We start from the raw sequence: 18530 nt of genomic DNA, 5'->3' as shown, positions 1-18530 counted from the left end.
CATTTATAAAACCCCGAAATGATTGATATCCTTTCGTGGCAGCTCTCGATCCAATCCTTTCGAGTTTTTCAGTTGCTCTCTTTGGTGTTCGAACCGATTTAAATATCTAAATATATTTCTGTCGTCACTTCTCTCGTTCAATAAGACCCTTTTCCGACGCTTCAAATTGAGCTGAGCATTCCTAGTTTTTCTTATTATTTCTCATTTTCAACAAAAATGTAGCAAGTTGTATTTCACGATTTTTAAGTTTTGGATTCCCCTTTGCTATAATTTCCCTCTCACGATTTTTGTGAGGGTTAGTCATGATTTTTGATCTGTGCCATTTCTTCTTCATTCTTTTCTAACCTCATTATTTAAAACAATTTCCGTTTTTTCATCATTTTGTAGTTGCCTTATGACAATGTTTACAGCATTTGTGTATATAATGAATTAAAAGTGTTATCATCGTTTTAAAATTTAAAATGAATTTATTACTTATTTTGTCGCGATCTAGACCGCATGTAGTGATATGCACAAAACCGTCAACTACGAATGGGACATCGATCTTAAGTTTTGAGCGAAGGTTGGACCTGAGCGTGGAATAAAATCTATCACTTCCGCTCCCTGGTGACATCTACCGACAGCCAATCAGCTCGTCCCTCTCACTCACCCTTCGCTCGGCGGGCGGCCTAACGGGTGATCGCTCCAATCGCCTCAATGCACCCAATTACCACGAGTGCTAGTATTGGATTACGTCACTTTTTTGAATGCGAATAAGAGCGAAGTTCTCCCGGAACGATTGGCTCCCCTGTTTGGCATGCACGTCGAATCCAATTTCCGCGAGGGAACAACTTTCGCCGCCGTTCGGAAGTTCCTCTTCGGCCGCTGATATTCGAGGGAATGGTGCGGGGGAAGGGGAGGGGGGGGGTAAAGGTTGGTTGAGCGATAGTACTCCAGATTCTCAGCCTTTAAATTCCAATCCTACGATCCGCGTAGAATGAAGAAGGAATGAAGAAATGACGGAAAATTGGAGTGAGGCAAGATTTCTATACCGCACCGAGTGCACTTACCTCGCGGATTCCTGGCGTTTCACGAACTCCTTTTCGCAAAAAGCAGCCATATTTTCCAAATGGTATGAAATTAAGGACTTGCCTAGTTTTTGTGCTCTCAATAAAATCGATAGAAACATAATTACGTCCCTTTTACTGCATTAATAATAAAATATATTTACTCAAAAATAAAGATATATGTATGGGTGTATATATATGTATATATATATATATATATATATATATATATATATATATAATGGGCTGACACAATATAACACAAATAGAAAAGAATAGACACATTTAAAAGAACACTCACACGGTAAATTGTTCGAGCTTTCGGCCCTCTCAGAGGCCTTCTTCAAGAGAGACTCTCTTGAAGAAGGCCTCTGAGAGGGCCGAAAGCTCGAACAATTTACCGTGTGAGTGTTCTTTTAAATGTGTCTATTCTTTTCTATTTGTGTTATATTGTGTCAGCCCATTATTGTGCCGCACGTGTGAGTTTTTACGTACAATCGTATATATATATATATATATATATATATATATATATATATATATATATATATATATATATATATATATATATATACGGCCGATTGGGCCGAGCCCCGTAGTTGCCAGGACTCAAAATCTCTGTATTGTCCATCTTTGAAATCTTGGGAATGATAATTGAGGTAGTTTCCCGTTGCCTTCCTCAATAGTTTTGACATCTACATCTACATAATACCCCGCAAGCCGCCGCAAGGGCGTGTGGCGGGGGGTGTTAGGTCACCAACCGTAAAAAAGAAAAATACCACATGCAAAAAAAACAACACGGAAAATTACACCCACAGCAGCGCACACACTCATGCAAAAATCCCTTCATCCAACACTCATGCAAACACATATACCGCAAAACAACTAAAAATCTGCACCCCATGATGCAGCACGAAAGACATTCTACAACACCCTAAACCAACACGGAAGCCAGGACACAACAAGCAAGAAATTGAAACATCACTACCACATGAAAATGCACCACGAAACACTCTATCCCCAAAGAGTCTCTAATTGGCAGGGAATACGACCCAACGTTGCAGGTAGCAGGAATTTGCCCCCGCGGAGAGGGACGAGGGATTGAAAGGGAAACTTAAAAACAGATGAACAGAACATGAATGAGGTCATTCGGAAAGAATGGGTTATTATAGCAAAACACATAAGGTTAGTGGAAGAGCATGCATTTAAATACAACTAATTATTTTTTAGACGCTGAGGGTGGAATTTTTGCTATCTATAACCCTGCAGTTGCTATCCCGTATTGTCCGTGGGAAGAAGGAGTCCTTGAGTCGGCTAGTTCTGGCATCTATTTCCCGAATTTTATATGCATGATCCAAGCGACTAATGTATGTAGGAGTACGAATAATTTGCGAGACCTCGGTGCTGAAACATGCGGATCTAAACTATAAAATTCGGGAAATAGATGCCAGGACTAGCCGACTCAAGGACTCCTTCTTCCCACGGACAATACGGGATAGCAACTGTAGGATTATAGATAGTAAAAATTCCACTTGCCACCCTCAGTGTCTAAAAAATAATTAGTTCTACTTAAATGCATGCTCCTCCACTAACCTTATGTTTTGTTATAATAACCCATTCTTTCCGCATGATATCATTCGTGTTCTGTTCATCTGTTTTTAAGTTTCCCTTTCAGTCCCTCTTCCCTCCCGGCGGGGGGAAATTCCTGCTACCTGCAACGTTGGGTCGAATTCCCTTCCTTTTACTGTCTCTTTGGGGGGTTGAGTGTTTTGTGGTGCATTTTCATGTGGTAGTGATGTTTCACATTCTTGCTTGTTGTGTCCTGGCTTGCGTGTTTTAGGATGGCTTTCGTGCTGTATCCTGGGGTGCAGTTTTTTGTTGTTTTGCGGTGTATGTGTTTGCATGAGTATTGGATGGAGGGAGTTTTGCATGAGTGTGTGCGCTGCTGGGGTGTAATTTTCCGTGTTGTTTTTTGCATGTGGTATTTTTCGTTTTTACGGTTGGTGACCTAACACCCCCCGCCACACGCCCTTGCGGCGGCTTGCGGGGTATTATGTAGATGTAGATGTAGATGAAATTTATTTAATAATTTCAATCTTGCATTGAATCGTCTCTCAGCCAATGATTCCCACCCCAAATCCATGAGCATTTCGGTGACGCTTTGCGTTTTATCGTAGGAATTTTTTACAAAACGGGCTGCCCGGCGTTGAACCTTGTCAATTTCCCGAATGAGACCTTTTTCACTCGGATCCCACACGCTGCATGCGTATTCTAAATGAGGCCTTACAAGAGCGTGGTAACAACGTTCCTTGACCTTCGAGTCACTTTTGCCGACAATGCGTCTAATGAATCCCAATTTTTTATATGCTTGACCGCTGACTTTACGTATGTGAGTCCCCCAAGTTAAGTCTTTTGTGAATGTGACACCTAGGTATTTCACCGTATCAACTACTGCTAGGTCACCTCCAGCTAATTTGTAAGCAAATCCCGTTGATCTTTTAAAGAAATTTACCACTGAACATTTATTATAATTTAGAGTCAATCCCCAGTTAGAACACCATTTAGTTTAACAGGATATAAACTACAAAATAGAGGGTTCAGTATTGACTACGGCAAATCAAGTTAAATATTTGGGGGTTGTTCTAACACCACGCCTTTCATGGGGAGCACATATCAGGACAATATGCGGATCAGCTTTAAAGAAACTTGGCTTCATAAAACGGGTGGTGGGGAAATGTAATGAAAAAGTTAAAGAGAGGTGTTATTTTGCTCTAGTTAGACCTCATTTGGAATATGCCGCAAGTATTTGGGATCCGTGGGAGAAAATTTGGCAAAAAGAATTAGATAAAGTCCAGAGAAAATCCGCTAGATTTGTTAAAAATTGTTATGATAAAAACACAAGTGTGACAGGTCTCTTAGGGGATTTAGGCTGGGAACCACTTGAAGTGCGGAGAGAACAAGCGAGGCTTAGACTTTTAGAAAGGTTCAGAACAAACGAGTTTAAATATGACACTGAAGGAATTATAATGGCCCCACACTACTTAGGTAGATCAGACCACAAAGATAAACTAAGGGAGATAGATTCCAAGACAGATAGGTACAAATACTCATTCTTTCCCCGAACAATCAGTAATCATAATAGCATGAAACCGAAGTCACTTTAGAAATATTAAAAACTTTGAATTTACAAGTCGGAACAAAATTAAACACTATAGAGATGTTAGGTATACTTTCAGGTGCATGTGTATGTTAGTTGGTAGTTTGAGTGTTTGCATGTGTGTGGGGTGTAAGTGTTCATGCATGAATGTATGCCTAGTTTTTTTTTTTTTTTTTTTTAATATATATGATTTTGTCGTTATTGCATGCGATTTTTTTTTTATTATTTTTCTTTTCTAAATTATGGGTGGTGTCCTAGCACCCCCCGCCACACGCCCTTGCGGCGGCTTGCGGGGTATTGAGTAGATGTAGATGTAGATGTAGTAATGCAATCTAAATCCTGCGCTAGAATAAAACGATCCTCATCCCCAGATATCTCCCGATAGATCACCGTGTCATCCGCAAACATCCTAATGTTACTTTTCACTTCGCGGTTCAAATCGTTAACAAAAATCAAGAAAAGCAACGGCCCGATCACACTTCCCTGAGGTACCCCCGACGTGACTCGAACGCTGTCGGAACTAGCGCCATCAAGGACTACCCTCTGTTCCCGCTCCGAAAGAAAATCTTTAACCCAACTTATGGCGCCCTTATTTATACCCGCGACCTTTAATTTATGAATGAGTTTACCATGTGGGACCTTATCAAATGCCTTTTGAAAATCTAAGAAGATGGCATCCACTTGCCTCCCTCTCTCACCCGATAAAAGTAAATCATGTGTAAATAATCCTAATTGGGTTTCGCAGGAGCGAGTTTTCCTGAATCCGTGTTGATTGTCACTTAAAAAGTTAATATTGTCAAGGTGTCTCATTATTGAACTGACAATTATGTGCTCTAAGATTTTGCAACAGATAGAAGTGAGAGATATAGGTCTGTAATTACTGGGATCCTCCCTGTCACCACCTTTAAAAATAGGCGTTATTTGCGCGGTTTTCCAAATCTTAGGTACTTTGCACTCTGTGAGGGATTTGTTAAATATAAATTCAAGGTACGGGGCAATGTTTGGAGCTAAATGTTTTATCACCCTAGCTGGTATATTTTCGGGACCCGGGGATTTGTTGGGTTTAATCTCGTTAAGCAATTTTAGAATTCCTTGTTGGTCCACTGTTATTTTTTCCATGGGTGGAGTATGTATTGTTTCTTGGAGATATGCGGTGGCAACATCATTCGAGAAAACGCTTTGGAAGAATGAATTTAAGATGTTAGCTTTACCCTCACTGTCTGTATGAGTTATATTGCTACAATCCCTTAAGCATGCCACGGTTTGTTTACTCCCCTTTACTTCCCTAACATATGACCAGAAAGCTTTGGGGTCAGTGTCCAAGTGCTCGCAAAGTACTTTGCGTTTAAAGTCCAGTAAAGCGCTACGTAATTGTGTTTTGGTTTCAATTTTGGAGGATCTATATGTGTCCCATAATTGTTTATTCTCAGGGGATGATGTGTTCACGCCTGCCCTCTTTACCCTAGAGTGTAGCATTCTCTGCTTTCGAAGGGCTTTTCTAACGTCTTTATTGTACCACCTGGGGTCGCGATTTGCTTTAACGTATTTTATAGGTATGAAATCTACGATTCCTTTTTGCATGATATTGACAAATTCTGTCCAAGTTTCTTCCACGTTGACATGACTTAAGCGGGTTTTGAACTCGGGTAGTGAAGAGTTTAATTGATTGGCAAAGGATTCAAAGTCTGCTTTATGGTAATTATAAATTTTTCTTTTTGGTTTAATGATCTTTTTAATTTCTATGTCCAAGTGGACATTAATTGCTTTTGACGTGACACCATCGCTTACTGGCTGCCCCACTGGGGTCAGACGCTATTTCAGCCGCCTCACTGAGGAACAGACGCTGCGTGGGCTACCTTTCGTCTGGCTCCTAATCTTCGACCTATCTGGCAAGGGTGACCCTACCAGAAGCAATTATTATTACTCCCGTGAGCAGAGCTCTAGGGGCCAGCGGAAGCCCTTCTACCACGTCAAGGTGTATACATATATATATATATATATATATATATATATATATATATATATATATATATATATATATATATATATATGCTTTCGTAGACGTAACACGGAAGTGCCGAATGGTACAATACACAGTAACACACAATATAGAACCACAAAAAAAGAAGAACACTCACACGTTATTTCTATATATATATATATATATATATATATATACATACACATATACACACACACATAAATATAAATATATATATATATACACACACACACACACACACTTATATGACTCTTTTATAAAACGTTAGCGAAAAATGTTTCACGTACCCTTTCATCACTATTTACAGCCATTTGGTATGTTACAGTTCGAGGTAGGTTTTGAGCGAAAATATGCATACTTAAAAGCGCTAATTCCTTTAGCCTAGCATAACAAGACAACTTGACACCTCAAAACCACAATAAACCCATCTAAAATGGGTAAAATGGGTACGTTTTACCACTTTCCATTTCATCCAACATGTTTATCCCTAACTCGCCTGCCTAATATTCTCCCCTGTAACGCAGTATTTTACACTCCAGCGCCATTCAAAATGCTCTGCATCCACCTCACCTGCCTCCTATAGCGTGCTCCTGGACAGCCTGTGTTCCCTCACACCATGCCCTTATGCTTAAATTATAAATAAGCGTTTTATGGATCTTGACTACGAGGAATTAACAAATTCGCAAAATTCGATTTATAATGATGGATTTGAATGATGACAACATAATTGTAGCGATAATAGAAACAATCAATGTAATTTGAAAGAGGAAAAAAAATCAGTTTCTTTGATTGGTTATAGTTCTCGGGGAGGTATTATCCCTAACTAATTAAAATGGAAATCTTCTTCAATTAATTGTTCTAGTCCCCCGTGGCCTTCATCGGGAATGAGCGGAATGCTCCGTCGTTTTCCTGCGTTTTCGCGTTAAAATCCCAATGCTGTTCCACCCGCAGTCTTTCGCCTCTCCCGCCATGTCATAATCCCCATGTGGATGCATTAAACTGCCTTCGGTGGGTGCAGGGCGTATTAACCGAAAAGCAGCCTCACATCTGCGTATTAGGGGTGCTGGCATTGCTGGACTAAGGAGTGGCTCAGAGCACAAACACCGCGAGCATTTGTTTCATTAATAACGGAATTTCTTAACGGCGATCCGTTCTGGCCTCACCAAAGCGTCCCGATACCGTGAAACCGATGAAGGGGTAGGAGCACAGAGGGTGCAGAAGGCGGCGGGGTGGTTGTCCTTCAATATAAGGTAAAGCAGTCCTCATCCCCCTCCCGCCAACTCGCTTTGATGCTGCTCCCCGTGCGGCTCCAGGGGAAGGGATCGCTGCATCTTGTGTGGGTACCGGTGCGGCCTTCAGTGTGAATATCAAACCCGGGCGATAATATATATATATATATCTGAAAAATCTTCTGAAATGACGTATGAGTGTTCTTTTTATGTGTTCTTATATTGTTTGTTGCTGTCCCAAGTTTTTTATTCAACACAACAAATATATATATATGTATTTATATATATATATGTGTATATATATGTATATATATATATATGTATGTATGTATGTATGTATGTATGTATATATATATATATGTATGTATGTATATATATGTATGTATGTATATATATATATATATATATATATATATATATATATATATATATATATATATATATATATATATGCGTGCAAACACTCGTGAGAGAGCTTTGCAGAGAGGTGGTTGCAAATATAGTGACCGACTAGCATTCGCTCTATACCTGCACCTCTCCTCTCCGCCCGCGTTGCAAGTGCTTCACCTCCTCTGATCCACGGAATCCTTTTCCTTGTACAGGCATCAGTTTTCAAGCCACCTGCGCATGCAAAAACGTTATTTACCAATGAAAATGGGATGGCCTGTAAAACATTTTTTTGATTTTGGGAAGGATAATATATTTGAAGAAAATCTCCTTACCGTAAATAATTAGGAACGCTATTCTAAAAGGAAAAGTATGAATTGCTATGACGGTTTTTGGAAGAAGGAATTCCACGATAGTGACCAAACCTAATCTCTCAACTAGAATGCATTTCTGTAGAATTGACTTCCTCGCCAGTGACCAACTATTTGGCCTGTGATCAAATATTCTCAGTACCTCTGACTATATAAAAAAAGTCAACCGACTACTCTCCAGTATATTCATCCTACACACCCATTTTAAATTACTTAACCGTGGCATATGACGATGACATCACTTCTTTTCTCGAGAACCACGCGCCATCAGGAAATTTATCACCAATGCTAGCATACCCTAACTCCTTTATCTCCGCCCTCGACAACTCCTCCTCTCTTTACTCCACCTTCATCATTTCCTCCTTTAGAATCACTTTTCTTAGTGAAGACATCTACTCCAATAGCCTTTGAATTCACACCTCTGTCGAAATCAAACCTAAAAACAAGCAAAAATAAACTTAGGAGAAAAAAACACAATTTTATCTTTGCTTTTCTACAGAATAGACTTTACTCGTCGACTAGTTTCGTTTACACAATAAACATCATCAGGACTAGTGGTACAATATACATTTTTCTGAGTTATATACTCTTCCGGGTGGCGGATGGGAAGTGAAAGGGAAGGGAAGGGGGATGGGAAGTGAGGGAGTGTAATTAAGGAAAGGGTAGGTATGGGGAGGGGGGAGGGGACAGGGTTGGTAAAGGAGCGTGGGTCTGCGTCATGGGGATTTTTTGGGGTGTAGAATAGGAATGTCCAGGAGGGGTGAGTGGAAAGGGAAGAGGTGGTCATTGGTTATCCTTTCCTTCTTCTTAACCATTTTACAATTTCCAACTGCTCCCGGATATCCATCTGCGTCCCTTTCTTCACTCCGTGCAGTAATTGGGGGGTGAAATCCGCTTGGTGGCCTTCCTTCGAGAGATGGGTTGCGAATTGGGACATTCCAGTGTTCTTCATGAAGTCCCTCCGGTGTTCTTCCGCTCGAACCTTTATGCTCCTTCCTGTCTGACCAATGTACTTAGCGTCACAGTCGCCACATTGTAATTGGTAAACCCCGCTCTGGAGAGTTGGTTTCATGGGGTCTTTGCCTGCAGGTAGCAAACTCCTTAGGTTTTTGTTATTGTAAAAGGCAGGTTTAATGTTCAAATCCTTTAGTACACCGCCTATTTTAATGGAGGGTTTTCCTACATATTTGATGCGTCGCCACGAAGCTAGGTCTCTGGGTGGGGGACAGTAAATTTCTCTGAATAAAAGTTTTTTCTTTTTGTTATCTAGCAAATCATCAATCAATTTCTCTGTGTATCCATTGGCCAGAGCAATTTTTTTAATATTGGTTATTTCCAATGTGAAGGCTGAGGGGTCTAAAGGGATAGCTAATGCCCTGTGTAGCATGCTGTGAAAGGCTGCAAGTTTATGGTGAAATGCATGTTTCGAGGATGCATGGATGACCTGGTCTGTACAAGTGGGCTTGCGGAAAATTGAAAATTTGTGTTTTCCCTCTTTAATGGAAATATTGAGATCCAGGAAATTCAAGCTATAACCCTCTTGGACCTCCATGGTGAATTTAATTCTTGAACTTATTGAATTGATGAGTTTAAGAAAATTAACCAATTGCCTCTTCGTACCTGTCCACAAACATAATATATCATCTACGTACCGGAACCAGTAGTGCCTTTAGACCCCTCAGCCTTCACATTGGAAATAACCAATATTAAAAAAATTGCTCTGGCCAATGGATACACAGAGAAATTGATTGATGATTTGCTAGATAACAAAAAGAAAAAACTTTTATTCAGAGAAATTTACTGTCCCCCACCCAGAGACCTAGCTTCGTGGCGACGCATCAAATATGTAGGAAAACCCTCCATTAAAATAGGCGGTGTACTAAAGGATTTGAACATTAAACCTGCCTTTTACAATAACAAAAACCTAAGGAGTTTGCTACCTGCAGGCAAAGACCCCATGAAACCAACTCTCCAGAGCGGGGTTTACCAATTACAATGTGGCGACTGTGACGCTAAGTACATTGGTCAGACAGGAAGGAGCATAAAGGTTCGAGCGGAAGAACACCGGAGGGACTTCATGAAGAACACTGGAATGTCCCAATTCGCAACCCATCTCTCGAAGGAAGGCCACCAAGCGGATTTCACCCCCCAATTACTGCACGGAGTGAAGAAAGGGACGCAGATGGATATCCGGGAGCAGTTGGAAATTGTAAAAATGGTTAAGAAGAAGGAAAGGATAACCAATGACCACCTCTTCCCTTTCCACTCACCCCTCCTGGACATTCCTATTCTACACCCCAAAAAATCCCCATGACGCAGACCCACGCTCCTTTACCAACCCTGTCCCCTCCCCCCTCCCCATACCTACCCTTTCCTTAATTACACTCCCTCACTTCCCATCCCCCTTCCCTTCCCTTTCACTTCCCATCCGCCACCCGGAAGAGTATATAACTCAGAAAAATGTATATTGTACCACTAGTCCTGATGATGTTTATTGTGTAAACGAAACTAGTCGACGAGTAAAGTCTATTCTGTAGAAAAGCAAAGATAAAATTGTGTTTTTTTCTCCTAAGTTAATAATGGAATTCTACAAAGTTAAGGCCTCAACCATTCAGTGCATCAAGTCTGCTAGCACCGCAGTACAGGCCAAGTGGTACAAGAAACTTACAATCAAATTTCGAGTGATCATGATCAACATATATTTCAACAGCATGTGTCTCTCCTGGAACCTCTCCCCCAACTACGTGCATCTCCGCAGCAGCTCTACTTCACCAGCCGCAGTCCACGCCGTGAAAGCAGCCAAAAGAGCCTGGGTTAAGAAGGAACTCCAACAGTGGTACGCGAAGCGCAACAATATAGCGCTATACAGACATCTTCTCTACACCGAGCTGACCCGTTCTTTACATTGGGTGGAATGGACTGTTTTCGACGATCGAGTGAGGGACCTGGCAAGCGATATTGCACACAAGAAGTTCCAGACGGTTAAGAAGAAGCTGCTCAACCTAAAGAAAAAACTACTACCACCGGCAAGGGAAGAAACCGTGAGTCAAATTCTGAACCCTCATACCTTCCATGATAAAGTCATCAACTTATCCAATCACCATTTCAAACCAGCGGAATCCAAATTACTAGAAAAAGGTCTCAAATACTGTCCCGATCTTAAAAGTAGTCACAATGATTTCGTAGACCTCATCGTGGACTGTGAAGTAGCTTTGAGGAGAGAAGACCACATGATTAAAAGTGTAATTGCTAACACCCTAAATTCAGTTCTGAGAAGAGAAGAGGGAACCAGTGACGGGAAACCAAGTGCCCGCAACCAAGAATGGGCCGTTATTAATTCCATCATTAAATCTTTTAAAACGGCGAATTTGGTGGCCATTAAAGCAGACAAGGGAAATTCAACAGTGATTATGGACCACCAAACTTATATTGACAAGTGTTTAATCTTCATTACAGAAAACGATGTACAATTGTTAAAAAAGGACCCTACAGTGAGATTCCAATCAGAGTGCAAAACAGTGGTTTCCGAAATTAAAACTGTCCTCACCCCCAAGGAAAAGTGGGAAGTAATAGAGATGAATCCAACCCCCCCCAGATTTTACGGCATGCCCAAGGTGCATAAACCTTCCATACCGATCCGCCCAGTGGTCTCAGGTATCGGGTCCCCAGCGCATACCGGTATTTTCGTATGGTTTAACATTCTTAAAGTTAACAATTGAGAAATTTAACTTACATTTAAAACTGTTATAATCCCCGTTTTAAAAGAGATAGCATTTTCTCCCATTCTTCATTTTTCTGACCTCACTAATGATAAATTTAGCGTTTATTATTCTATTATTGATTATTTCTTTAAGATTTTCTATTTTGAGGATCTTTTCGGGTGCTTTCGTCTCCAATGAATCATTAATACATATAACAAGTCCCTTGTTTGCTCAGTAACAAGCAGCTGTATTGAATTTGGCTTAAAGAAATGTCTCGCAGATGCTTTTGACTTGAGTACCTGTTCTAAAACTGAGCGTAAAATATTACAAATCCACATTATTAGTAAACTGTGCGATGCAACCGTTGTTTATCGCCTTTGGGAATCAACGTTTCCCGCGCGGCAGCGAGTAAATGGGTGGATATCCACGCGTGGGGTTCCATTTGATGGGCGCCATCTGAGTGTGGGTGAGTTTAGCGGGAGCTCGAGTGGTGCCGAGGAGCGGAAGTGGGCCGCACGGAAACCGCACGGCCCTCCACCTCGCGTCCTCCCCCCTCTTCGGCCGGCCCTTGCGGTAACCCCTGCACCGCTCTGCGCTCGCAAAGTAGACATTAATGACACTCACGACGTTGTTATGCAAGTATTCTCAACCGCGGTGGTGTGTGTTGCTGTTGTACAGAGCACTGGAAATGAACATGCAGGAAAGACTACCTAAAGAAACTATTGATGTAATAAAACACCCTGGGTCTACTGCAAGATCAATTTCGGTAAATAATTTTAGTTTACTGTGTAGTTATTTGATTTAATAGAAATAAATCCCTCATTCTGTACGTGATTTGGATTTAATACATATAAATTTGTACAGAACTCATTATATACACTATCAAAACTTTGGTCAGGAGAAATTGAGATTTATTTCAAGTTAAAAACTGAAAAACGTTGCCATAAATACTGCAAATAAATCTAAAAAAAATAAAGTGGGCAGTAAGAGAAATACTTCCGGAAGAAGAATTATTGGCAGAGAAAAAATGAGAATTTTCTTTATCGGGGAAACAGGCGGAATTTCGTTAGAACAGAAAGAATCCCACTGCGAAAATTTATATTTTACGCTCTTTGTATTTATATCATGCTTTTTATACATTTGAAAATCACAAGGAAACAAGCATTTGAAAATGAAATGTTCTCATGAACAGAAGGACGGCTGATGACACAATGTGGACGGACACGGCAACAATACGGACCTTGCTCGTCTAACAAGAGAAATAAAAAAAGGAACCTAGTTCAGGACGACATTTATTTATACCATAGAAAAATGCTAGTTTTAGGGCATTTTATGAGAAACGGGGAAGGTTCCCCTGCAAAAGTGTTTCCATATTCGCTAAACTATAAAATTGCCCTGGTGCGAAAGAATAGTGAATTTATCTTGAAAGATGTTAAAAATATGTATGCAAACAAAAAAAAGACTGGTTTTATATGCATATAAAACCATTAATCTCTTTACTTTGTTTCAACGAGGAACGGTTTTATTCAAAATGGAGGATGTGGAGCTATTGGCTGTTAAAGAAATAATCTCAAGGAAGAAGATCCTAAGGCCAATAAAAATAATTACGAAGAACTCCTAGGAGTTCTTCGTAATTATTTTAATGGTTTTATTATCAATTTGAATTTTTATTTTTTACATTTTATCCTTCAGTTCACTCTTTCATTTTTTTGACTACGAAGGCTGTAAAATATTCACATAAATTCAGCCTACACCGAGCCATCTACTTGCAATGAATGACTGGACGAGTTAAATGAACAACGGGGCCAACTGTTGGAAGAAATGGACGACGATGGAAAGGTTGGCTGCACTGTAATTATGCAACGAACGTAATGTATTACAGGCAAGGATGACACTCGGGTGTCCCAAGACAAAGCGCAAGTGTGTCGCTTCCGCCTCCCCCAAGGTCCACGACCTCTCTCTTGCCTCCAGTGGGCAGAAGCGCGCACCTCTTGCTGCGTCATCAGCATTTTATCTAGAGGGAGATGTATGCACATGCGGGCAGGCGAGTGAGTGGCAGCGGCGAAAGGCTGTGCGGGGCGGGAGAAGGGTCGCTCCTCTCTTCTGGGTGGCCTGGCGGCGTGGGCGAGCGGCTCTCAGAGCACCGAGAGCGCGGTGTACTTGTATTGACTTCCATTTGGGATGACTGCAGTTAATATTCATCCAGATCTAGTCTTCTACTTCCCGGAGACATTAGGCTGTGGGCAGATTTGAGGGACTTAATCGCAAAAGTTGAACGGTGAATCTAAATGCAATATCTTTTTCAGCGGCTTAATTTGAAGGAAAATAACCTATAAAATTAACTTCAATTAAGTGGAATCGGAATTTATTTTGAGTCAATGCTCAGTCAATTCTTTGCTTTTGTTTTAAAAAATGTTTATTCATGTTTTATCCTTCTTTTATGAATATTGTAGTAATTTCTTCGAAATTTTATTTTATTTGCTTATTTATACCTTTTGGTCTCAGGCGTAACTTTATGGAATTTGTAAAACATACGATATTTATTTGAACGAAAAAACTTCATATGAAAGAAGTAACTTGGTGATTCCACAGTAAATTTTATTAAAATACGGCCTAGGTAAGGAGGTTATCATCAGGTGATGATGACATCCAACGTCGAAACCCAGGTTGTATTTTAGTAAAGTTCGTATGGAATTACTTAATTTCCGTCTTCACTTAAATACAAAATTATTTAAATTTAAATTTATTTTATTTCATGCATTTCTTCAGATTTTTTCTTGGAGTGAGATTTTTCTAAGAGAATATTTATCCACAATCCCTAGGCTTTTCTCACAAATGTATGTATAATTTCAAATTCTACCCAGTTTTTTTCCTTCACTTTAGCAAGAATTTAGAAATGTATTCCTTTATTTTCTTCTGCATTTTCCTTATAATGACTGTCATAATATCTGCACGAGTGTTTCCCAAACTTTTTCAGGCCCTTGGATCCATAAACCTATACTCAACGCTCCCCAATCGATAGCTTTAAAATAGTAATCAAAATCATAAAACAAAATAACCTAATGAGGAGCATTGAAATAATTAAATTAAAAACAATTAAAATTTCAGAAAATAAATGATTAGTTATTCCACATATATTTTTTATTAAACACGACCAGGGTTTTGACTTACAAAGTCATCATCAGGTTAAGTCCAGAAAGACACAGAGCTTTATATAGTAGACAGAGAAGAGGAGGGGGAAGGTGTTTGAGAAGTGGAAGGAGGGGAAAGAGAAGGGAAACTGTTGTGTATGATTGGGGGAGGGGGAGAGGGCGGTTGGGTATGGCGTCCGGGTGGGAGAGGGCGGTTGGGTAGGGCTTCAGGGGGGAGAAGGGCTGTGGAGCAGAGGAAGGTCCAGGAGGGGGGAACGGGAGGAATAAGTTAGGTCATTAACTAACATACCCTTATAATGACTGTTCTTTGAAATTACCAACCGTTCCAAGGCATCTAATCTTAAGCCTTTTTACCCTAAATTTAGGATTTTAGGAACAAAGTCACTGGAGTGGTTGTTTTCTAAAAGGTCTTGCGCAAACTTGTTTAATAAAAAATATATGTGGAATAACTAAGTATTTATTTTCTGAAATAAATCGCTTCCACAAAATGACGCCTGAAACCATTCTATTAAACAATGACAAATCAAATGTTTGTTTACAATCCAATAGATGTATAGTTTTCATATCACATTTATGCAAAAGACTTACTACACAATAAATCGAACTGAGGCGAGAATATACTTTTTACATAAAAATAAATTATCAAAACAAATAATTTTGAGAAAGCTTTTTTTAGAATTTTACATTTCATTTTTTACTTAAATAAAGCAATTTTATAGCAAGACAAATTTCATGAATATTTTGTTAAAATGAGTTAAACAATTATGTGACTGTTGGTTATAGGGTTTCACAGCCTAGAAATAATTTAAGGAGATTTCATTGCCTAATTTAATAACCTATTTCTATAAAATAAACTTTTAATGGGGTGGGTGTGCTTAATGACCTGATACCAGTTTTCCAATATCCGGTTTAGTGTCACTTAGGATGAGTCTTCAATCACCGCCTTCACAAACCTGAAGTCTGTTTTTCTGCTAGGAAATAAGCTGAATGACTGCACTAAAACCGCGTTCCAACAAATATAAAGTCAGAAATACAAGAAGTTTATGAGCCACCATCCAAAATGCAGGATAACGATCGGAAACCTCCTTCTGTAACCTAAACTCTTGTTAATCTATCTTAAATTTTGGTTTTAATTCAAGGTCATTTTGTTGTCCAATTAACTCTCCCTCAACTACTCCTACTTCCTCAATATTTACAAACGGATTTATCACCCAGGAAAAAATCAGATCGTTCCGTCATATTTTTATGCAAGGTGACTAAATGGTCACAAAATACTATCAAACCATCATCACCCATACCAACTTGCTCCTCTAGCTTAAGCAGGGAAGGAAGTGATAAACCTCGTGGCGATCAATTGCGCTTGCGCTTAAATAAAACCAACATGGAAATAAATACAGTAACCACAGATTTTGTATTTAATAGCTTAGCATAATATACCTGCAATTCTAAATTCATTTTATTGAACTTTGCAAATATTTGAGGCAAAATTGCAGCAATACTCCTAATCTCTTTTAGGTTGTCGCTGAGAAAAGCATATTTTCCTCAAAAAACCGCATGAGGGTGTCAAAAAAATTATAGAAGCGCCTTATACTATTGCCTTTTGATAGCCAATGAACTTCCGTGTGTAGTGACAAACGTTTAAAATCTTCGTCGTTCTCATCACAAAACTCTCGAAAAGTCGATCATTAAGAGCATGGGCTTTGATTTTGCTAACCACTGTAATTACAATGCTTAATGACTGGTGAAGGTGATCACTCAGTGTTGTAGCCCCTAGATGTTTTCGGTGAATGACACAATGAATAGCAAAAACATTTGGCACATATTTTCTCAAGTATGCAATATAACCATGGTGACGACCAGTCATTTTGGAGCTCTGTCTGTCGCAACAGCAATTATATTAGAAAGTGGATCTTTGTCCCTATAGAACTGCTCTACGATACGAAATATTGACTCTCCTTCCGTGCCAGTTTCTTATTTCCTTGCAAACAACAACTCTTGAGGTAGATTTTCATCTTTAATAAAGCGTGCGTAAGCCAGAACGTAGGTTCATTACCTGTCAAAGTTGACTCGTGTAACAGGTACAAATTCTGGTATTTTCAGGGTGCTGCAAAATACATCTTCAACATTTTCAGCCATAGCATCTGTTCGTCGTTGAACTAAATTGTTGCTGAGGGGAATAATTTTTATAGTATCATATGGTAGCTTATGCAGAACAGTATTCAGGATCCACTTACTGCCGGTGAGATGAGTTATTCACCAATTGTATATGGCTTTCCAGATTTGGCAATTAATAGTGAAATATTGTATGATGCATGCAAACCATCAATGATACATTTTGAAGCATTAAAATCATACTTGAAAGTGTTGGGCGGTTTTGCTCTCTGCCACAAAGTGATTGAAAAATGCTAGTCTTTTCTGTCGTGTCAGGATTTCCCTTCCTAAAATGGTCAATTAGTCTGGAAGGTTTCATCGCCACATTGCAAAACACCCTTTCACATAATAAGAACTTAGGCGACATAATAAGCACTTGCGGCATATTTTCAACCGGATATGAGCAAGGCTAAATATATATATTTGTCCTGCATACCTGATATAAAACAGGATATGTAAACACGTTATTTTGCTCTTGAACGATAGTAGTTTAACTACGGGTAAGCTGAAAATATTAATACAACTTATTTATTTTTTATAAATATGGCACATTTCATACACAAATACAATAAATTTATCACGCAAACACGAATTCGAAAATGTAGCGTAGGGAGTTTGTGCCAGAGGTCTGCACTTTGACCTTTACCGTCTTTGATAGAAATACCAAACACTCTGTTGCAAAGTAAGTTTCTCTGGAATTCGATTTATAATACTGGTCTAGTCAGTTGAGGGTGAAATAATATTTATTTGACCCCTATTCTGTCAATATGAATTATATTAGTCCATACAATTCCCTAGATTTTATTCAGAAGAAAATCAGTTCAAGGGGCTCCTGCGGTGAAATTGGCTTTGGTTCAATTTTTGGATACTTGTATTGGCGTTGGTTCAACTGAAGTTTATTCCATTGCAAGGTCATCTTTTCTTCTGATGATATATTATTAAGAGGACTTTTGTGAAGAAGTATGTTTACTATTCAATTTACTCGTAAAGGCGAAATATTTCCGAAGTTTTCTTTTTATTCAAAGAATTTTAGTGAATATTACCCATTCTTTGAAAGAAGCTATGCAGGAAATGCACAATTGCAGGAAAACCGTGACTTAGGTGAGTGGATCGGGAATTAATTAATTAATATCTAGCCGGTAAAGGGAATGGGCAATCAATTATATACGAAGTATGAGAGAAAAGGTCCTCTTTTTGAACTGTATATCACCATTTCATGAAAAAATAAACGATATACTGACCGTTTATTTTCACAATATACTTTGCCATTAAAAAATAATACAAAAAATTATATAATAGTGCTATAACAAGAATGGTATAATGCGATGAATGAA

This window comes from Hetaerina americana, unplaced genomic scaffold (assembly GCF_022747635.1).
Source record: "Hetaerina americana unplaced genomic scaffold, ioHetAmer1.1.p SCAF_10, whole genome shotgun sequence".
Taxonomy (NCBI): Eukaryota; Metazoa; Arthropoda; class Insecta; order Odonata; family Calopterygidae; genus Hetaerina; species Hetaerina americana.
The sequence above is the reverse complement of the archived record's forward strand: the minus strand, read 5'-3'. Positions refer to the sequence as shown.